We start from the raw sequence: 23484 nt of genomic DNA on the forward strand, positions 1-23484 counted from the left end.
TAGTGATGATCTTTCAGGAATCACTGGAGGTAGGAAGGGTCCCAGAGGACCGGAAGGTGGTGAATGTAACACCACTGTTCATGAAGGGAGGGAGGCAGAAGACGGGAAATTATAGGCCGGTTAGCCTGACTTCGGTCACTGGTAAGATTTTAGAGTCTGTTATTAAAGATGAAGCACTTGGAAGTGCATGGTAAAATAGGACTGAGTCAGCACGGCTTTGTCAAAGAGAGGTCGTGTCTGACAAATCTGTTAGAGTTCTTTGAGGAGGTAACAAGTAAGTTAGACAAAGGAGAACCAGTGGACGTGATTTATTTAGATTTCCAGAAGGCATTTGACAAGGTGCCGCATAGGAGACTGTTAAGTAAGTTAAGAGCTAATGGTGTTCAGGGTAAGATCCTGGCATGGATAGAGGATTGGCTGACTGGCAGAAGGCAAAGAATGGGGATAAAAGTTTTTTTTTTCAGGATGGCAGCCGGTGACTAGTGGTGTGCCTCAGGGGTCTGTGCTGCGACCGCAACATTTTACAATATACATTAATGATCTGGAAGAAGGTACTGAAGGCACTGTTGCTAAGTTTGCAGATTATACAAAGATCTGTAGAGGGACAGGTAATAATGAGAAAGCAAGGGGGCTGCAGAAGGACTTGGACAAGCTAGGAGAGTGGGCAATGAAGTGGCAAATGAAATACAATGTGGCAAAGTGTGAGGTTTTGCACTTTGGAAGGAGGAATCCAGGCATAGACTATTTTCTAAATGGGAAAATGCTTTGGAAAGCAGAAGCACAAAGGGACTTGAGAGTCCTTGTTCATGATTCTCTTAAGGTTAATGTGCAGGTTCAGTCGACAGTTAAGAAGGCAAATGCAATGTTAGCATTCATGTTGAGAGGGCTAGAATACAAGACCAGGGATGTACTTCGGAGACTGTATAAGGCTCTGGCCAGATTCCATTTGGAGTATTGTGAGCAGTTTTGGGTCCCATATCTAAGGAAGGATGTGCTGACCTTGGAAAGGGTCCAGAGGAGGTTCACAAGAATGATCCTTGGATTGAAGAACTTGCCGTATGAGGAACGTTTGAGAACTCTGGGTCCGTACTCGTTGGAGTTTAGAAGGATGAGAGGGGATCTTATTGAAACGTACAAGATACTGCGAGGCCTGGATAGAGGGGATGTGGAGAGGATGTTTCCATTTGTAGGAAAAACTAGAACCAGAGGACACCATCTCAGATTAAAGGGAAGATCCTTTAAAACAGAGATGAGGAGGAATTTCTTCAGCCAGAGGGTGGTGAGTCTGTGGAACTCTTTGCCACGGAAGGCTGTGGAGGCCAATTCACCGAGTGTCTTTAAGACAGAGATAGATAGGTTCTTGATTAATAAGGGGATCAGGGTTTATGGGGAGAAGGCAGGAGAATGGGGATGAGAAAATATCAGCCATGATTGAATTACGGAGCAGACTCGGTGGGCCAAGTGACCTAATTCTGCTCCTATGTCTATTGGTCTTATGGTCTTCACTCCATCCCTCTCATGCAATGCATTTTAGCCTCACTCTGCATGGGCTGCTTATTCTAAAACTCTCCAAAAAAGGCTTGGTTCACTGAATATGACAGTTCTTTAGTTGAAATGAAGACTGCATTATCGTAAGTTTTACATTTATGTGCACTACAGATTGTCAATAATATTACGTGTTACATAGCATGTTGCTTTCAATTGGAATGGACTGCAAAGAAAATTATTTTCAGTAATTTTGTTTAAAACTTAATTTGAACTGTGAATATCGAGAATATTCTAGGAGGAAACTAACTGAAGAACTAATGGAATAAATAGCGAGTTGGAGCTGAATTAACAACATAAACTATGTGTTCCTGAGAGTTCTACCATTTCAGCAGTGCATTCTAAATTAGTGGGGACGATTTGGAGCGCGCACAAGCCATGCACATGATTGGCCCCTTGCCAGTGATGTCACATGGTTCACGCCCTTTCATTTAATAGATTTTAATGTATTTGAATATCATGAACAGCCCCCTCCTTCCCCCACATGATTGCCCCTCACTAAATATTCATACCATCAGATTTGACCAAAGGAGATTCAGTTGAGGGGACCTCGGAGGTCAGCATAGGTCTCTGGAGTGGGGCGGGGGGAGGGGGAGACATGCCTGTGCAATGCCCTGGCACAGGGCCAACCTGGCACTGGCAACCTGTGTTGGGGACAGTGTCATGGGTGGGCCCTATTGGGAGTCTCATGGACAGGGGAGGGGGTGGGAGGGGGTGGGGGGGAGGGGGGCGTGGGGGGAGATGGGAGACTGGGTGGAAGATCAGACACGATACTTCCGCGGTAGTGGGGGAAACCTCCAATACCTCTGTGGCTGGGGCTGGAGACTTTAGGGGACATTAGGATGCTAGTTGGGGCGCACTTTTAGGATGCCGTCCTGGATCTCTGTGGAACTGTTCCATCAGGCCTCGCCCCACCAGAGTGTTGATGTAAACCACACCCACTCGCTCATTATGTGGAGAGAAAACTGTGCCATGCAACTGGAGAATTACAGTCTGGGCCTGACACTGCCAGATCCTCGTAAGATTCCGCCCAGTGTCTCACATTTTCAAGTTCAGGAACCTTGTTGCTGACCTCCCTAGTGCCATCAATTTAAATAAAATGTCACAACTCTTCGCCTTCCAAAGACTAAATTGTTAAACTGTAAAGATTGTATACCATTTATTTGAATTGAAATCTGTCACACAATTGCATGTTGTTACTCTTCTCAGTCAGTGATGGTCTAGAGTGCTTAGCGCCTCTCCATGCAGTGTAGCTTTTATTTCTCCAGGTGAGACAGATTGTATAACAAGCAAGTTATGATCAGCCTCACAAGAAGAGGTTTAGCAATAAAGGTGTGTTATTCAGCATTTTACTTCTGGCAATCAGTGTGGCAGGGGGTGAAATTCTAAATCCATTTTGCTTTTTTGACAGAAAATAAAAGAAAATGATTAGATTCAGTGAAGTGCAAATTTTCAAATTTTAAGTCACCACGCAGATGCTAAAGGCTTAATATCAGTAAAATCTGTTGTGTCCGCTATTTTTCTATTTTTCATTTCCATGCTGAATCAAACATGAATATTCCAGTAAAAAGGCAATTTAAACATCGAGTGCCGGGTGATTAAGGTGAACATTTTAAACTGCGCAGATAAACATTTAAAAACACTATTACGTAAAACGGATTCTAGTGTTAAATACTTTTTATGTTTCATTTAACTTAGTTTTTTATTTCCAAATTCTATTTTCTTACAAAGGAACTTTAGCGGTCTTCATTTTCTTAAGTTTCCTCCCTTGTAGCTCACAACGTTCAATTTTGGGAGGAGAACTTTCTAAAAGCATGGACCTAACTTTTATTCTGTGCTCAATAAAGCCTCAATATCCCATGATCTAACCTGAGTACTTTCCAGATGTAACCGATTTCACCTCTGATAAGTAAAAACTATCTCAATCCTAATTGTCGGCAATAGCTACAGTCCACATTTTTGTGGTCAGCACTAGCTATTAAAAAAAAACTAAAGGATGTTTGCACTGTCACAAGACACTACAAAAGACAAAGGCTTCCCTTGAAATATGAATCGGTCTGATGATAAAATAGGAGACAACAGGAAATCCCCCTAGCACTTAGAATTTGGTAAAGAAAAGTTATGACTTTTTTTAATAAAATCACACTGTGAGCCAAGTATTAAAGATATAAAGCACAATATCTCTCTGCAGTTATCTCTGTCTCCGCAAAACATCTTGCAGGAAAGGGCAGTAGTATTTACAGCTGTAAAATGCAATGCTCCAAGTCGGATCTCTTCATTACACAGCAGCACACTAACCTTAGAATGAAATCTGCAACTACAATATCAATTTTAACAAAGGATTCAGCCACCTTTAATGAACCAGTGTAAATAGCACCTGTTCTTCTGCATCACGGTCAAAGTAACTGATAATAATAGTATATAAAAATATAAATTTTAAATCTTTTGTTGAAAGGCATCCTTCAAGTTCCAGAACATAACATCATTTGAAATCAAATTTATTCAGAGCCAGATGAGGCTAATAGGAGGTTGCACTTCAGTGAACTGTTTAACTGGCAATTGTGTGCAATTGCATGAAAGGCAGATGATTGTGTGTGGGAAAATGTGTCAATGGTAAGATGATGGCACTAGTGTTTTGATAAAAAGTTTACCAATGCGTCATGGTTGTATTTGATATGCGGTGATCATGCTTCCAAGTCTTGAAAAACACTCTCTACTACTAGTTTCCAATGCTGTGCTAACCACTTCTGTGAGCTGCTTGTGCTGCATGGATTCTCGACTCCTTTTTAGGCTACTAATGCTGCTGTATGACTGGCTATAGTAAAAGTCTGCTTCTCTGCTGCAGAACTGGTCTTGAGAGAATATTCTGCCTCATAATGCTACAATTTTCAGTCCAGGCATGAGCAGACTAAATTCGTAACAAAACGTGGGTTTGAAATCAGGTGATGCTATCAAAGTTACAATCTTTGGGAAGAGTCCAATCCTTTTTTAATGCTGGGCCGTCCGCTTATGAAACATGAAAGAGACAATACAGGTTTCTTTTTATTAAAAGCTCAAGTGAACATTTTTAATATGTGAAGCCTTTCTTGAAAATGCCCGTAATAGAGCTATGAAAAAGCCCCAGTTATGTTAGAATCTTCTTTCTAAGTTAATATAATTTTACAGTTGTTTCAGCATCTTGAAGGATCTAAATGGGAATTATAACTTCTTTTGTGAATTATTGAAGCCTGTGCCAAATGGACTGTCATAAATCTTAATTACAATATGAACTATTTGGTATCTGTGTAGATTTGTGGAAGCGGATTTAAAATCACTTCCAAGTTATAAAGCACATTATTACAGGGTAAACTCTGATGTGCACGAAGATATGCCTGAAGTTGAAATTACTGACTCATCACTATTCTAACCATGTAAATGGACACCAATTGGAAAAAACTAAACTGTGCTGTAATTGTATTTACATGTCTCATTGAGAGACATTTAAATTGCTGATATGATTCTTATTATTTTTGCAGCACCGGGGCAATTTAACTTTACATTAAAAAAATTTAATTATACTTTTTTTTTAAGTATGATAGCAGTTTGTTGTTTTCAGACACAAGCAAAGCTGCAAAACAATTATTAGCTACTTTAAATTTGTGCGTAAAGTGTTGCTGATTAATCATGCAATCTACAATCCCAAATTGAGACTTGGTACTCCTCTAAATTAAATTGTTTGATTTAAAATAACTTCAATTCTAGGAGGTATATAATCCTAACCATCCTAAACACAGTGAACCAGCACAGTAGTTGGGAGTTAAGTGGTTTAGGATATTAAATGGTATTAAATCTTCAGGGTAAGGACATAAAAAGGGGACCTAATTGGAGAGGCCCCAAAGTTCAGGCACAGGGAGTGTGATGCCCAATTAACCCACACCATTTCAAAGTGATGCAGGCAGCATGCAGCATTCAAACATTCTATTGAGTGACTGACCATCTCAGTGAGGGGGCCCCAAGTTCATGTAAGGTCAGCACTACTTAAAGCCAGATTGCATCTCTTAAAGGCAAGATGTATTTAGCTACAGCATGGGGTGAAACTGTTTAAAAAAAGAGTGGCATATCAGAAAAAAACTAGAAGATGATGCAGCAGGGCAAAGAATGTGCCCCAAGGTTATCAGATGTGCTAGAGTTCTTGGTGCAGGAGGTGTACAGGAGGAGAGAGATAGAGAAATATCCTTTTCCACCAAGGGGCTAGGAAGCCCACCAGACAAGTGTTCGGAAGGCAGTGGTCAATGCCAGAAGTCTGGCCCTGAGGACCTGGGTGCAATGCAGGAAAAGGTCGAATGACCTCATACAAGTGGTCAAGGTGAGTGAATGCACCTTGCTGTGCCACTATGCCCTACGACAGTGCTCCATTCATCAAGTCTGCTTCACTTGTCTACCAACAATCTCTATCAATCATGTCTCATACCAAACATTCAGAGCCTCACCTCACCCTCACATACTTAGATCTGCTGCATGCCCAAAACAGAATGTCAGAATTGTTGAGGATAGGAGGCCATTCAGCCCATTGTGTCTGGACCAGCTTTCAGAATGAGCAATTCACCTAGTGCCATCTCTCTGCCTTCTTCCCATAGCCCTGCACATTTTGTCATAGAGTCATAGACGTTTACAGCTTGAAAACAGGCCCTTCGGCCCAGCTTTCCATGCCGCCCAGTTTCTATCACTAAACTAGTCCCACTTGCCTGCATTTGGCCCATATCCCTCTATACCCACCCTGCCCATGTAACTGTCTAACTGTTTTTTAAAGGAAAAAAATTGTACCTGCCTCTACCACTGCCTCTGGCAGCTCATTCCAGATGCTCACCACCCTCTGTGTGAAAATATTTCCCCTCTGGTCTCTTTTGCCTCTCTCCCCTCGCACCTTAAACCTATGCCCTCTAGTTCTAGACTCCTCTACCTTTGGGAAAAGATGTTGACCTTATCTATGCTCCTTATTATTTTAGAGACCTATAGGTAACAGTCTAATTTTCTTTGGAATGCCTCAATTGAACCTGCTTCCACCACAATCTCAGGCAGTTCATACTCGCTGTGTGAAAGGTTTTTCCTCCTATCACTTTTGCCAATTACGTTAAATCTGTGCTCTCCCATTCTCGATCCTTTCACAAGTGATGTGGAGATGCCAGCGATGGACTGGGGTGGGCACAGTAAGACGTCTTACAACACCAGGTTAAAATCCAACAGGTTTATTTGGAATCACTAGCTTTCGGAACGCAGCTTCTTCATCAGGTGATACTGTATGCTTTATTAACTGTTCTCTCAACCTTCCCTGCCACCTTCAATGACTCACGCACAGAGGTCCATTTGTTCCCGCACCACGTTTAGAATTGTACCCTGGACTCTCCATGTTCCTTCTACCAAACTGAATCACTTCACATTTCTCTGCATTGAACTTCATCTGCCACCTGTCTGCCCGTTCCACCAATTTGTCTAATAATAATAATACTCTTTATTGTCATAAGTAGTCTTACATTAATATTAACACTGCAATGCAGTTACTGTGAAAATGTATCTATGTCCTTTTGAAGTTCTACACTATCCTCCTCACTGTTCAAAATGCTTCTACATTTCATATGGTGCACAAATTTGAAATTGTGCCCTGATCATGCCCAGATAATGAATATATCTCAGAAAGTGAAAGGATCCCTTCAGCAGGGAACTCCACTAGAAATCTCCTTGCAGCCAAAAAAACATCCATGAATCACTACTCTTTGTTTTCTGCCACTCATACAATTCTGTATCCATATTGCTAACTGTCTTTTATTCCATGAGCTATAACTTTACACACAATTAAGTCAGTTGTGTGGCACTACATGGCCTTTTGGAAATCCATGTACACTACATCAACAGCATTGCCTTCATCAACCTTCACTGTCACCTAATCACAAAGCTCCATCAAGTTTGTTGAACATTATTTTCCCTGAAGAAATACATGCTGGCCTTCCTTCATTAACCTGCATGTATCCATATGACTATTAACTTTGTCCTGGATTATTGTCTGTAGAAATTTCTCCACCACACAAGTTAAGCAAACTGACCTGTAGTTGCTCTGCTTGACTTTACACCATTTTCTGTACAAGGGTGTAACATTTGCAATTCTCCAGACCTCTGGTACCACCCAATTCTCAGGAAGACCGAAAAATTATGTCCAGTGCCTCCGCAATTTCCACTTGCACTTCCCCTCAGTATCCTTTGGTGCATTGCACCAGTCCTTGTGCCTTACCAAATTTAAGTACAGACAGTCTACCCAATACCTCCTTCTTATTATTTTCTGAATTACCTTCTCTTTCACTCTAGCCTTGGTAGAATCTTCTTCCTTGGTAATGACAGATGCAAAGTATCAATTTGGCACCTCAGGGCTACACCCTCTGCCTCATGTATAAATCCCCATTTTATCACAATTTGGCCCTATTCCTCCTCATACCATCCTTTTACTATTTACTTGCCCATAGAAGACACTGGGATTCACTTACAGATTGTCTGCATATCGCATAGCTTGCAAACACTGCCAGCTAATCAAATGCAACAGGCACAACACCCAAACACTTGGCAACACATTCAATGACACACTTCCCTCTTTCTTGCTGGACAAAGTGGCCCATTATAGGTGGCAACAAGAGCTAACCAACAGAGCACAGGCACTGCTACATCCCCATGGAGGAGATGCTGCTGATCATCACTGGAGCAGTAGCCACTGAGGCCACAGTCAGTGGACCAGCTGAAACTATCTAGGATGATGGTATTTCCCTGCCTAACCTACCATCTCAAATCCTACTTCTCCCTCAGCCTGCAATTTGTTATGATTGACATTATGTGGATAGTGTAACCTCTCGCTTCCGCCCTTTCCTCATCATGACCCTGCCCTTGTGCTTTTATGCTTTCAAATACCCAAAAAGTTCCATCTGGGCAGGCAATGTTACAGGAGGCTGAAAGCACAGACGAAAAAGAGACTGAGAGCAAAGAAAGTGTTACTTGATCTGACAATCACAAGCATCAGTGGAGATGCCGGCACTGCACGTACTCTGGAGGGTAATGTAGAGGCAGGGTCTGTACATGGTGAGCATGGGCATGAGGAGGTGCAGCCAATGCGGGGGAAAAGGTTTGAAAAGCTGCCACAGTGGATGGTGAGATCACGCATGAGTTCTACTGCAGAGGAGTCAGATGTGGACTTCAATAGAGTGGCATTTTCTGTTTGTTATTTTAGATTTTCATCGCATATTTTGCTTTTGTAAAGGGAAAGGCCAATGGGCATGCAGACAGAAATGGTGGGTGGTCTAGAAGACCTGCCAGAAAATCTGCTAATGCTGCCAAGGAGCATGGAGGAGTCTGGCTCCATTATGCCACAGGTTTGACACAGAGCTTTGTGGCCATCCCTTCCAACATGGAGAAATGGTGGCCAACAACGTATAAACATTTGTATGCACAACCATCATGCAGTATCTGATGGCCAACACCTCCACTGCAGCAGAGGCAGGGTTACGTAACATCAGAGCACTGCAGTGGAAGTACAGACTGAGGTCATGAGATCTCAGGTTGGTGCCACACAGGCTCAAACTGTTACCATTATGGGTGCGGATATCAGCACTTGCAGGCTCTCAAAGCAGTCCAACAATCTAAGCTCCAACAGATTATCTGAATAACTGAGGCACCGCCCATAGGGAGTGGCAGTGGATGTGTAGCACAAATCTGCGGCCTTCTCCGAGGATGATGGCATTGGTCATCCCACCCTGACGCTTCATCAATACTCTTGCGATTGCCTGTCAGCCAGCTCAGCTGCTGCTGAAAATGCCATGATAGTGCAAACCGAAGCCTGGCTTTCTAGACCCAAAGTTGCTTCAGGGTATCCTGCGATGCCATCTACAGTCTTCTCCAGTGTAAGATCTTCTACTAGCCATGCTGTAGCAGTTGGGGTAGCACTGCATAGGAACATTGGACAAGGCAAAGCTGCCCACAAGACAGCCACAAAAGGATTGAATTTGTTGAGTTTTGTGCAAGGTATTGTTTTGTTGGATGAATTTGGTATGAAAGGGTTCTGTTGTTTATTTCAATGTTGTGGCCAAAAGGATGCTGTGTTGGTCTATATGAGTCGGAACTGTTGACCAATGAGGTCTGATGTATCATTCAGAGGAACCAGAGTCGGATGATGTCTTACAGATAGCCCATACTGGATGTGGTTGTGCTGGCAACCTCCTCCCTTCCTCACCCTCCTCCTGAAGTTTCACAGAATCATTGTGATAATTGGCCTTATAACAGCCAGGTTGTAGAGGTTACAGCAGAGCATCAGGCATTGGAGCACCTGATCAAATGAGTACTGGCAGGCTCCTCCTAAACGGCAGGGACAGCTTTGCTTCAGCTCCCAACTATCTGATCGTGGCAGCAAGGTTTGCATACTTCTGGCAGATGGGATATGGAGGGGAATCATTAGCCAGATGTAGAGTGGCTAGCCATTGCCACTCAGCAACCTCTCTCTCTGGTCTGATGTGGTAGCTGGAAGATTGCTGGAATATCAGAGCAGTGCATGATGACTACTGCCAGGATAGGGGGCATTCACCAGCAAAATGTACTGAACATGGTCACACACCAACTGCACATTCACCACGTGGTAGACTTTGCAGTTTCGGTATATCTCACTATTGCCATGCACACCCGCAAAGCCACATGTATCCAGTTGCCGGCACTGTGTGCCATACAGGGCAGTAACCGTGTGTATGTTCTTCCTACTTCTGCTTGGAGAGAAGTTGATAAAGTCCCTTTCCTGAAATACAAAAACCTCCATCATGCTTTAATGCAGCAATGGACAGTGAATTGCACAATGTTAGTCCTGTTCAGAAGCTGCAGATCTGCTTCCAAAATGTGACAGAGTTCTGTGGCTACTTCAATAGCAAATCATAGCTGTCTAACATACTGCTCCTGACTTAGCTGGAGGTAGAAATGCTCTGAGAGCCTCGGTGGCTAAGGCCTTCTGAGAGTCCTCCTCACCTACCTTCTCCTCTTTCCGCTAATATCTGGTTTTATAATATCTGGCGGGGGGTGGGGAGGGGGGGGTAGTGCTGGTTCGCTCAAAGCCCTGGAGTCACAAGAAATCCTTCACACGAGCTGCACCGATCTCTGCAGACTTCATTATATACATCTCAAAGCATCCAGCACTTCCACAAGCTCAGAGTCAGCAGAAAGTGCTCGGCAACTAATCCGCAACTTTTAGTTTCTCCCGTTAAATTGTGCTGCTGGACACATCCTCAGCTGTTTATATTGAGTGTTAATAAGTGCGGCGAGGTCCAAAATGGTACGTCTGGCATTAAATCAGACTGGATATGATGCTGGATGGCATCATACCGGGCAACTCTGCATTCTTCTGGGGTGTACACAGAATAATCATGTTAGCACCCTCGCCAAGATGACACGTGGCTGCAGGTCACTCCAGATGTTGGCGGAAATGGCAGGGACACTATTTTGTTACTAAGACTACCAGCCCTATTGAACCAAACTTTGTGGAGCCATTCAACTGTGTCTTGTTCCAATCATGCTTTCTGCCAACCAAGAACAGAATGACACTCTATGCCAAATTCATTTGATGCCTTCAACCTCTTCAAATATAATCACATTCCCAGTTGAAGTAAACTGCATAGAAAGAAGATTCCCAACGACAATAAGTAGCGGGATAAGAATGGTTAAAATGGCTCTCTTTCACAAGCCAACATCTGAGTGTACCCAAAACCTCCAAGAAATGGCTTGCTATCTGAGCAGCTGCTGGAGCTTTTGTCACTGAAACTGCAAGCTATTGAAACTGGAATTGTTTTGCTCTCAACATGAATGATTCAAACACTGCACATTGAATTTGAACTCTCATACTTCCATGATAAACTATGTGATTTAAGTCAGAGCAGAAACTAACGCTATTTGAAAGTATATGAAGCAAACGTAAAGTAAATCCTGCACACTTTGCCTAACAATTTCCTGCCTTACCTTCTTTGACCAGTTAAAAACTCCGAAAGTGCAGTGGGCTAGATTTTCATCTTTGGTGACCTGGCCTTTTCGCTCATGGAGCCAATCACCTGCCTCTTTCTAGAATGCGCCTGATGTTCATTCCATTGATTTTGAAGGAATAGGAATTGCCCAGTTTTATGGGGATGAGCGATCCATTCTGTCACAGTGCTGAATACGACAATTCAACACGGAAGCTTTATTCTTACAATGATTTGAACCCATGACTCATTAATTTGATGTACTTCACCATGTTAACATTCAATGAACCGAAGGAATACTGTCTTGGAATGGCTTTTTCAGCTGGCAAGTTCTCTCGCCACCAAGTTAAGAAAGTAACCCACAACAAGATTGTTGCGATAGTGACATCATCCCATCATCAGCTGAGGCTGACCCGATTTGGTCTAAAAGCACATTTTGTTGGGGGGTGTAGTGAGTGTGGGGGGGGGGGGGGGGGTAGAAATGGTAAACTAATATCTTAGTCACTCTGCCAAAGTTGCATATAACATCTACTGCAGTAGGAACTTTCCCCAGCAGTTAATACAGCAGCATTATAACCAAGTTCTAAGGTTGCTTGGAAACTCCCCCACTAAGTTGTTATTGCCCCATTAAACGGTGGAAAGTCCATCAACTGGAGAAAGTCTCTGCACTCATCCTGTTTAAAAATCTTATGAAGTCATGAAATTTATCATTGTGCTTGCTCAAATAATATGAGTGACATGACTGTGGTATTCCTTGTCTGTGCAGACTTAATAGTCCAAATATCGACTTCGCTGAATGCCAGATTTCTATTCTTAACAACTCCATGGCAAGCAACGTAGGCATAAAGTGAATGTGTTATTTTGCATAACGATTTGAGGAATCATGATGCTGTGTCTTGGTGTTCATGGTATAGCTCACGTGGCAGCTTGCGCCTCTTTAAGCTTTCTTTAAAGAATGGCTTAAGAATGGCAGAGCTACTGGTAATTAAAATGATTTCAGATGTTCAAATAAGAAGCCAATGCTAAGCTGAAAGAACAGGTACTAACTGGATGAACATTTGTCGGGCTATCCTTGTAGTAGTAAAAAAAAACAGCATACATTTTAAGCAGGCTGCCTGTTCGTATTGCTGGCTGTTCATGCTGAAAGATTAATCAGGGCACGGGATTGCACAAAAGCAGATGTAACACGGCATTTTTATGCCTATTTGTGAATTGACAAAAAATTGCTGTATTACACAGCAAAAAAAAAAACACCAACATGGTGGCGATAAAGGAATTAATGGGTTCTTCAGCCAGGAACTGAACTACATTCTTATACCCCAGACACTAGAACTGTAATATACATGAATTACAAAGCCCCGAGATATCAAATGAGATTTACTTACATTAACAATCCACGATTTTGGTACAACAGTTGATGCTCCTCTTGATTTAAGCAGAACAAAAGACAAGACTAAGCATCTATAACAGTATTAAGTTAAGTGTCAAGCAGATAATTTGAAGCATTTAAGAGTAGTAAATCTAAAATAAAGTAATTTGCACATTTCGGATGCATAATAAACTGAAAGAAGCATACCTGTGTATTTCCAGAATTGCTGTCATGAAATAAACTGCCCAGCAAACAAAGGAATATATGTGATTTTTTTCCCTTCAGTGCAGAAATTCAAAGCAAAGAGCACACATTTGGTCTCCCATGCTTAATGAGAAAAGGAACTGCTACAATAGACGGTAACAGATTATCCACATTGCTTCAACTCAAGTGCGATCAGGCATACTGGTACCCTGCAATGTTATCTGTTCCTCTAAATTCCAGTGGTTTCCCTAAGCAGCATTAACTGCATCTTTACAACTTGGTACATGTAGTAAATTGCTGCCGCTATTCCCAAACATCACCTGAAGCACAGCCCTTCTCTCCGGTTCCTTTCTTGCTTCCTTGGCGTAGCTTCAGCATGGGATTAAGTGTCAGTGTCCCTGACAACTATTGAATTGGTCCAGCTTTCAACAACCCCAGCGGACTGACAATCCTATCATCGCGTGCATCAGCTTCAACTTCACACAGCAACCTTCCTTGTGCCACAGCTTTATAGTCTTCTGCCCACATTCTCCCCTGTAGTAACGTGTCTTCCTGCTTAGAGACAGTGTGAAATGAGCTCACCGCCACAGAAGAAAAACAAACCCTGCACACAGATATTACACATGCAATGTTGTCACAGACCTACAGCCGACAGCAGATGCATTGCTCGCTGCAATACTGATAACAGTGCAAAGCTCTCTCTCTCAGGCTTGGTGAGGAAATCTGTTTGCCAGGGTTGTGTTCCTGACCTTTCATTTATCAGCTCAACGTGACCTATTGTAACAGCTACATAACCATTTCCTACAGTAGGGTACAGCGTGCGACACACGATCACTATGTTAACTGATCTGATGGATGTTAAAACAGATTTTAATAATGTTAAACATTCTTGTACTTTATTCCCAGTATAATTTTGGCTCAACTATGTGACCAATATAAACAATTAAAGAATCATCACAAGATACAGCTTAATAACACCAGTATAATTCTGGAAGATAATCACAGCTTGAAGATTCTTTCCAACAATGCTGTAAACCAATAATTAAGTAATTAAAATATACACCAATGAAATATCCACTTATACATAATTATTTGAACATAACTATTTTAAAATTATGTTTGGGAGAATTAAGATGGATTCTTTTAATGAATATCTAATGTATGTTTTGGAAAGATCAAGAACAAGGAATTATGAAGAGGCTGGGCTTCAAAAAAAACTTTGTGTAGAATTTGACCAATTCTCACTCTCCACTCAGAAACACCTTGAATGTTTTGCTTGATATGATTTTATTATGTGACATTCAAATGAGTAGGTTTACAATGACAATTAATATAAAGTAGTCATTTTAAATGTTACAATTGGCTACATTGACAGTCTAGGCAAATTTTAAAATATATCATTTTGGTGCAGAATTTCACTGCAGTAATACACAAGGGGGCAAATTTTCCAGTCCTACCCATCATGGGGAATCGTCATGGGTGGGACAGAAAATTTGATGGACCATTTAATGGCCCATTGACCTGGGGTGGCATAAATTGACCAGCAGGTTCTGGAGGCTGGCAACTCCTGGATTGCTGGCTGTTTTGCACATTGCTAATAATATGTATGGTTAATACCATTATTTTTCCAGCAATATTGACTCTTCATTGTACAACCAGTGTAACCTTGGGCGAAATTCTCCGGAAACGACGCGATGTCCGCCGACTGGCGCCCAAAACGGCGCAAATCAGACGGGCATCGCGCCGCCCCAAAGGTGCGGATTGCTCCGCATCTTTGGGGGCCGAGCCCCAACCTTAAGGGGCTAGGCCCACGCCGGACTAATTTCCGCCCCGCCAGCTGGCGGAAAAGGCCTTTGATGCCCAGCCAGCTGGCGCGGAAATGACATCTCCGGGCGGCGCATGCGCGGGAGCATCAGCGGCCACTCACGGCATCCCCGCGCATGCGCAGTGGAGGGAGTCTCTTCCGCCTCCGCCATGGTGGAGACCGTGGCGGAGGCGGAAGGGAAAGAGTGCCCCCACAGCACAGGCCCGCCTGCGGATCGGTGGGCCCCGATCGCTAGCCAGGCCACCGTGGGGACACCCCCTGGGGCCAGATCGCCCCGCGCCCCCCTGCAGGACCCCGGAGCCCGCCCGCGCCGCCTTGTCCCGCCGGTAAGGTAGGTGGTTTAATCTACGCCGGCGAGACAGGCATTTTAGCGGCGGGACCTCGGCCCATCGGGCTGGAGAATCGCGCGGGGGGGGGGGGGGCCGCCAACCGGCGCGATTCCCGCCCCCGCCGAATATCTGGTGCCGGAGACTTGGCAACCAGCGGGAGCGGGATTCACGCCAGCCCCCGGTGATTCTCCGACGCGGCGGGGGGTCGGAGAATTTCGCCCCATAACCTTAATGGTCCAGGTTTCCCAAAGTCACCTTGGGAGAGGCCATAAATAGGTTCACACCAGTTGTACTTAATCATTAATTGTCTGCTTACTTTGTTCCATTTTTCAAAGAAAGAATATGATGCAGAAATTCAAATGCAAATAACTTGCTGCGTATGGTTCCGCACACTACATAATACTATTCAACTCTTATCTAATTTAAACAGTTTGTGAACTGCTGTGCTGAACAACAAAAGTTGCAAAAAGCATCATAATAAATATGATCTGTTGAAATATCATTCCTTGAAGAATGAAATATTCTACTGGGGGGCTACTATAATTTTATCTGCATGCATTGAGAATCACACATTGCCCACATAAAAATTTTGCCAAGCAATAAAAATAATTACGCAAAGAAAGTCGAATTTCATTTGCTTTATTATACGTGTGATACAGAACGCAACAGAGGTAATCAATTTGACTTATTTCCGTTACACTATATATATATATATCAAAAACAGCCATAAGTTTGCCATTGTAAAAGGGCAATTATACTCTGCAAAATTACTACTGAGACCAGAAGGCCTTGGTGTTAGGAACATAGGAACAGAAGTAGGCCTGTTCCCACAAATAATAATGCTACATTTCCTTTATTTTTGGCCAGCCAAATATCGAGCACATTAACAAACCCATTATGTTTCGGAGTGTCCAAACCATGTTACTGACACATCAACAAACGGAACCTTGGTTTTCCCCAATACGGAACACATTCTGCCAAAGTATCAACCTTGGATCAGTGGTAGCGCTTTCAAAATTTTAGTTGGATTTGTTGTTTATCTAAGCATCTCTCCAGAGATTTAACCGCGTAACATAGGATTACGCTTGCAGAACTGACGATACGAGCGTAAGGTTTAGGAGCAGAATTAGGCCACTCGGCCCCTTAAACCCAGTCCGGTCATTTCATAAGATCATAGCTGATCCGATTGTAACATTAACTCAACACTTTTGCCTCCTCCCGATACCCTTTCACCCCCTTGCTTATCAAGAAACTGTCTACCTCTGCCATAAAAACTATTCCAAGGCTCTGCTTCCACTGCCTTTTGAGGGAGAGATTTCCAAAGACTCTGAGAAAAAAAATTCTCCTAATCTCTGTCATAAATGGGTGACCCCTTATTATTAAACAGTGATCCTGGTTCTAGATTCTCTCACAAGAGGAAACACCCTCTCCACATCCCCTAAAGATCTTAGAATCATAGAATTTACAGTGCAAAAGGAGGCCATTCGGCCCATCAAGTCCGCACTGGCTCTTGGAAAGAGCACCCTAGCCAAGCCCACACCTCCACCCTATCCCCATAACCCAGTAACCCCACCCAACGCTAAGGGCAATTTTGGACACTAAGGGCAATTTAGCATGGCCAATCCACCTAACCCGCACATCTTTGGACTGTGGGAGGAAACCGGAGCACCCGGAGGAAACCCATGCACACACGGGGAGAAATTGCAGACTCCGCACAGATAGTGATGCAAGCCAGGAATCGAACCTGGGACCCTAGAGCTGTGAAGCAATTGTGCTAACCACTATACTACCGTGCTGCCCTGTCTTATATGTTTCAATCAAATCGCTTCTTACTCTTCTAAACTCCAGTAGTTACAAGCCTGACCTGTCCAACCTTTCCTCAAAAGGCAACCACCTTTGGAGATTATCAACCTTGGAAACCTTTTTGAACTGCTTCCAACACATTTACATACTTCCATAAATAAGGAGACCAACTCAGTACACAGTGCTCTAGATGTGATCTGACCAACAGCAGAAGCATAACCTATCAACTTTTGTGCAGTAAAAGTTCAGGAGTGCTGCTCTCCGCCCCCCCCCCCCCCCCCGCCCCCAAACGCCACCTCCCCCCCCCCGCCCCATCCCCACCCCCAGCAGTTGCTATCAGACATGCTAAGCATTTTGTGATGATTGTCCCTTTGAGGGCATCTCTGGCAATGTGACTCTTACTCTGCTGTGTTACCCTGAAAGGGACAATCACCATACATTTCTAGTAATTCTTGCTCTAATTTAAGGTTTCCAACATCCACAGCATTTTGCTTTTTTTTAGTCTCATCACCATTTATGAACAATTACTGTGAACAAATTGGTTGTCATTTTTCTGTATGTTACAAGAGACTACACTTAAAAATATTTAATTGGCTGCAAATTGCTTTGGAAAGGGTGTGAAAATCACTTTCTGAATGTAAGTTTTTCTTCTATTAAATGTACCACCCCGATCTAGCCCAGGCTGGAAAGCGCTGAGGGTATACAAGTAGATGTAAGTGCACCAGTGGGCAACACATAGCTGAAGACATGGACATACACATGCAGAGGTAGTTTTTTTCAAAAACATTGCTCCTCACATTGGCTGGGCTGCATTTACTGTCCAACCCCAGTTGCCTGAACTGATTGTTTATACAATGCATAGCTTATTAAGTAATCTATTTTAGAAGGGATTGCAAGCCAATTATATTATGTGGGGCAGTTTATCTAGCTAGGGCCCCTGTGCCCGCCACCAAGTTATGTGGCTCACCAGCCTCCAGTGTTTGTTTTACACTCTCAGGCCCCATAGATGAGCCACACCAGCCCAGGAGGTTAACCAACAATGCTCTCATGTAATGCACAATTGTCTGTCTCAGATATCAAATTAGCAAGTCTACATTAAGGGTGTTCTCAGTTTCAGTCTTCCATCTCTAACTGTACTACCTTGGACCCCCATTTCACTCCAACATAAGAGGCACTGTAACTGCCTGGTCATGCTTTTTCTATGTGTGTAATGTTGATACAACTATATCACCATAGGCGCACACATAAGCCTTCAGATATGATTCACTAAGTTAATAGAGCAATGCAAGATCTGGTTGGGATACACTTTCATCCCTGCCGCATCAGAAGAAACCTCTATTCATTTCTGCTTCCACCTTTCATAAAAATCTGACGGTCAAGTATTTACACAGTCCTTCACACAGTGAACTCAATACAACAGGTCATGACATCATCATACAATTGCAGTTCTGTCTGCCTAATTATGCTGTTGTTATGGACCGGAGGGGAGTTACTTTAAACAGCACTAACTTCTCCTCTTACCATCCGTCCCTAAACAGAAAGGTGTCTTTGATTGGTGTCCCTCTTTATAAATGGTGGTGTATTCCTCAATCCCTCAGTTTTGGTGCAATTGGCTGCGAGGCTGTTGGTCAGCTGAGGTTTACAAGATTATGTGGGGCATGTACAGGGTGGATGGGGAGCAGCAGTTCCCTTTAGTTGAAGGGTCAGTTATGAGTGGACACAAGTTCAAGGTGAGGAACAGGAGGTTGAAGGGCAAGCGCGTGCAATTCATTTCATTGTGACATCGCAAATGCTATTTCTAATACCGGTACGGTGTTATTTTAATAAATGTTACACTTAGTTCCACTTTAACCAGAGTGGAGATTATTAAAAAATCTTTAAAATCAAAACCAAAATAATACTTTGCATGAGCGAGAGTGATTCACGTTTTCAGACCAACTCAAACAAGTAATTCGGAACAATTTCTGATGCAATGATGGTTGGAATTTAGACAGCAGATTTTAAGGTATCACTGAAGGCTCTAGTAAATCATTAAACAGAAACAGAAGCCATTGTTGTATTGGCATGAGTTCAAACCACAGCATGAATTGCACTGTAGTTTATTGAACATTGCCAACATCCCCAAAGGGAATAAGGTGCAACACAGATTAATGTTTCACAATCAAATTCCAGATGCATATCACATTGTTATCATGCTGAATTACAGGTTAATGATGCAAAAGACTCACTTGACTGCTAGCCACTTATTTTGCAAGGTTGGCAGCAGTCCAATAAGGCAAGAACAGGAGAGAGGCAGGGTACGGCTAGCTTTTGCAAAACATTGAGGCCCAAATAGAGGCAATTATGAGAAAAAAGGTGATTTTTTTTTTGTGTTACTGTTCATGAATATACTGGCTTTGGAGTGAAACTGCCACATCTCTGGCTGACTCCTTTTCATACCCAAACACAAGTGAAGGAGAAACCTGCTGCCAAAACAAATGGCAGGAATTTAAGTAGAATCATGGACAATCTTGCAAAGTTGACTAGGCCTATCACAAAGCTAATTACCACTCAGCTCATGGATGAGCTGGCTCTACATCGGGACACGATTTAGATTTAAAGGTAAAATATGTGGGTCCAGAGGGGCAATGTTTACACACAGAGGGTGGTGAGTGTCTGGAACGAGCTGCCAGAGGCAGTAGTAGAGGTGGGTACAACTTTGTCTTTTAAAAAGCACTTAGGCAGTTATATGAGTAAGATGGATATAGAGGGATGTGGGCCAAATGGGGGCAATTGGGACTAGCTTAGTGGTAAAAACTGGGCGGCATGGACAAGTTTGGCTGAAGGGCCTGTTTCCATGCTGTAAACCTCTACGCGCAAGACACCTTGTAAACTTTCAGAAAGAGATTTTAGGTGGTCACAAAGTAACACTATTAGAAGTTAAACAGAAAATTGCAATTCGTCATTTGAATGAACCCATTTTTGTTGAAACGTTAATGCACCAAAAATGCAGGTTGCATACCATATGTGACACCACATGACTTCAATACAGAACTGGAAGTGATTTGTCAGCATATTGAGGTCCACACCTTTCTCAATTCTCCCCATCCATTTTATTAAAATAAGTATGGGTAGTGCTCCGGTGAACTTTGATCTCCTGCACCTTCCAAATTCCAAACAAAAAATTCCACACATTCAACTTCCTCTCTGTACCTGATAAAATCAGAGATATCCGGTTCCCTACTCAGACATATTGGGCGCGATTCTCCGGCCTCAATGCACTATCGCTCGAGCGAAATGCGGCCAGTGAATAGCGGCAGAGGCCGAAAACGAGAACTGCCCCAGGCGCCAAACAGTTTGCGAAGTGCTCGGCAGGATGTGCGGGGACCCTTGGCTGAGGGTGGGGGACACTCCGCAGGGATGGGCCAACATGGGAGGGTTGGGGGAGGCACTGGAGGGGCAATCGAGGGAGCAACCATGCATGGCACCACCATGCCAACCCCTGGATCGTGTGTACCCATTCCGGGTCAACCCTTGTCCCTGTCCATCTGCCCCACCTATACCCATAACCCCTATCGACTGCCGAGGCCTCTGGCCGTGTGGCTGAAGGCTATTGCTAGGCGGGAATTGGCAATCATGGTTAAGTAAGCACTTCATACAACCCAAGTGGATTCCAAGGCGGGCCATGTAACATGTGGGAGTCATTGCCTAGCATCCCAATCACACCTTGATGCCTGGACACTGTGCCTGAACACTGCATGAGGCAACACCACACACACAGCAGCCAACATCCGAACACTCTGGGGGTGGGACACAGCTCAGGAGACATGTCCATGGCCGGAGGGTGGGTGAGTGCCACGAGGATGGGGGGGATGCCTGGAGAGATGGGCAAAGGGTTCTGAGGTTAGCCCGTATTACAGAAGAAAGTGACAGAGGCATCATACTGGTTCTGCACAAGGGTGCTTATTGTGCGTAGCAATTCCCCACCCTCCTGATGGTGTTGCCTCCCCAATCCTTCACCCCCACTCACCTCCTACCTATCCCCCCCCTGCCCCTCCCCCGGTGCTCTCAGTCATCCTCGATGTACTTTGCCTTCCTAGCTCTGCTGCTATGTTTCGGTGTGTCCCCAGGATGCACATCAAAGGTGGAGGCAGCGAGCTGCTTAACATGGCCAGTGGCCTTCGATGCCCCTGGCGGGCATCCTCTGGGGGCTCGGGGCATGAGGGCACCACCTCACTTGTCAGCGGCACATGTACAGCCGTGTTGCCCTGTCCCATGTGCTGACTTTGAGACGCGGCCTCATCAGAGGGGTGGAACTCAGGGGAGCTGGTGGCCACCGTCGCCAATCCATGGGATGGGTCCGGGTTGGCACCCAGCGCCACCTCCTCCCGGTTGGTGCCCATAGGGCCCAGAGGTTCATCTTGGGAGAGAAGGGCAGCTGGTTCGAGCCCCGGCTGCCCCTGCATCATCTGGCTCTGCCAGCCCTAGCGGTTCCCCATGGTCTGCACCATATCCCAGTGATGGAGGAGCCCTCAGTGATGCTCCTCCATCACTGGGATATGCTCTGCAGTGCCTCGCCATTCCAATCTGAAAGCAGGACATGTCCTGCAGAACCTCATCAAGGCCAGCCTGGTACTGGGTCACATACCCCAGCGAGGCTAGACTCTCAGCCATGGCCGTCACCGACTGTGCAACACCTTGGACACCTCCACTCATGATGCCAATGTTGTGGCTCTCCACTGAGGTCACCACCCAGTGTTGGCTTGAGTGCTACGCATTACCAGCGATATGTCCTGCGCCCGTAGCCTCTGGAACTCCTCCAATCAGCTATGGATCTGCTGGAGCGTTGCTGAGATCTCCCTTTGAATGTCAAGCCATGGCTACCTCACCCCAGGCAGCGCTGGCTACACTGTGGCTGACCCTCCGGGACCCTTAGGCAAATCCCTCATGGCATCCACTGTGTCTACGAGCCTGGCCAGGTCTGCATCCCCGAATCATGGGGTTGATCTCCTGGATGCCATTGTTGCGAGCTGCCTGGGGTTGGCTGAGCAAGAGCTGCTTAAGTGCTGCTCGACATGGTTAGTGGAGGCCTGGTGAGCGCAGTGCCAACAAATTGGCTGGTGAGAAGCCCATGAGACCTCGTTAAGTGAACCAATTAACATTGGATAGCATTGCCGGCCACGCAGGGTCGAGCGCAGGTCGGAGCCCACCGATCAGCGGGCGGGCCTGTGCCGTGGGGCACTCTTTTCCTACGCGTTGGCCGTGTAAGCCTACGCGATGGCTGCCGCGAAGGTGAACCCCCCCTGCGCATGTGCGGGGATGATATCAGCAGACGCTGACGCTTCCGCGCATGAGCGGACCCCCACCGGCTGGCGGAGTCCCTTCTGCCCCTGCTGGCGCGGCGCCAAAGGCCTTCCACGCCGGCCGGCGGGGCGCAAACCACTCCGCCGCCGGCCTAGCCCCTGAAGGTGCGGAGGATTCCACACCTTTGGGGTGACCCGACGGCGGAGTGGTTCACACCACTCCGTCCTGCCGGGACCCCCCGTCCCGCCGGGTAGGGGTGAATCCCGCCCCTGGATGTCAATAATCAACTTCGCTCGTGCACATATGTCTTGAGCTCACACCTCAAAAGGCAAAAACGGACTAGAATCCAGAAGAAAGGCCAAACAGCTCCACATGCCCTGAACCGCTACAAAGTCCACGCAGCATGTTTGGCAAATTGTGTGTAATTGAATATGAGCACTGCAACTGAGTACTTAGGTCACTGTGAATTGCATAATGACAGCTTACATAAAAACTTTGCCCATTTCTCATCATTTCAGAAGTGACTAAGCGATCAAAGAGATAACAAGCTTTGCTAAAGCAGTTTCACAAAAGGTCTACTCTGAACTGCAATAATAGCTTGAGGCACGATCATTTTCGCCAGCTGCTGTGGGAGGCCACACATCTGACAGCAATAAATTGAGGCACGATCAATTGGACAAAGACAATAGTAGAATCCAACTGAGGCTTTATTGCTATCAGATGTGTGGCCTCCCACAGCAGCTGGCGAAATGGCTGCTGGCTGGAGGACATGCATATTTATACCCCGCCTCCTGGGCGGAGCAAGCAGGCAGGGACTACCGGCGAACCTGTAGGACAGGTCCTACCATACATCACCTAATACAGGTGCAACAGTGGTTTACCACATAGCTACAGCAATCAACCTTAGACTCAGAGAACAGTTTGCCCTGTGACTAGTTCTTGTTTCTCTCTATTCTGTGGATAGGATGTCGGGCGCGATTCTCTGGCTGCATTGCGGTCAAGGGAGAGTGCAACGTGGCCGAAGAATCTCGTGAAAGCCCTCCCGCGAGCCTCCCGTCAGGCTCCGCGTCTCGCGAGATTCTCCGGAGTCGCAAGGGATATCGGAGTTGGTGCCCTGCCTCAAAT

At 44.9% G+C, this 23484-nt stretch overlaps 1 protein-coding gene across 7 annotated transcripts in view; it reads right to left on the bottom strand.

The window, feature by feature from the left end:
• The window catches only part of LOC140387540 (protein unc-13 homolog C-like), a 972441-nt gene that overhangs the window by 595834 nt on the left and 353123 nt on the right, over positions 1–23484 (bottom strand). The window contains exons 1-2 of one of the 7 annotated variants that reach the window (XM_072470774.1): positions 13123–13779; positions 12932–12969 (exon numbers count right to left, since the gene is read on the bottom strand). The exons of 4 other annotated variants lie outside the window; for them this stretch is intronic. The gene's annotated coding sequence lies outside the window, so the exon portion shown is untranslated. Of the gene's footprint in view, positions 1–12931; positions 12972–13122; positions 13780–23484 lie in introns of those variants that run through there. 2 more of the 7 variants (XM_072470776.1, XM_072470775.1) reach the window with 2 other exon arrangements.

The sequence above is a fragment of the Scyliorhinus torazame genome, chromosome 12 (genome assembly GCF_047496885.1).
Source record: "Scyliorhinus torazame isolate Kashiwa2021f chromosome 12, sScyTor2.1, whole genome shotgun sequence".
Taxonomy (NCBI): Eukaryota; Metazoa; Chordata; class Chondrichthyes; order Carcharhiniformes; family Scyliorhinidae; genus Scyliorhinus; species Scyliorhinus torazame.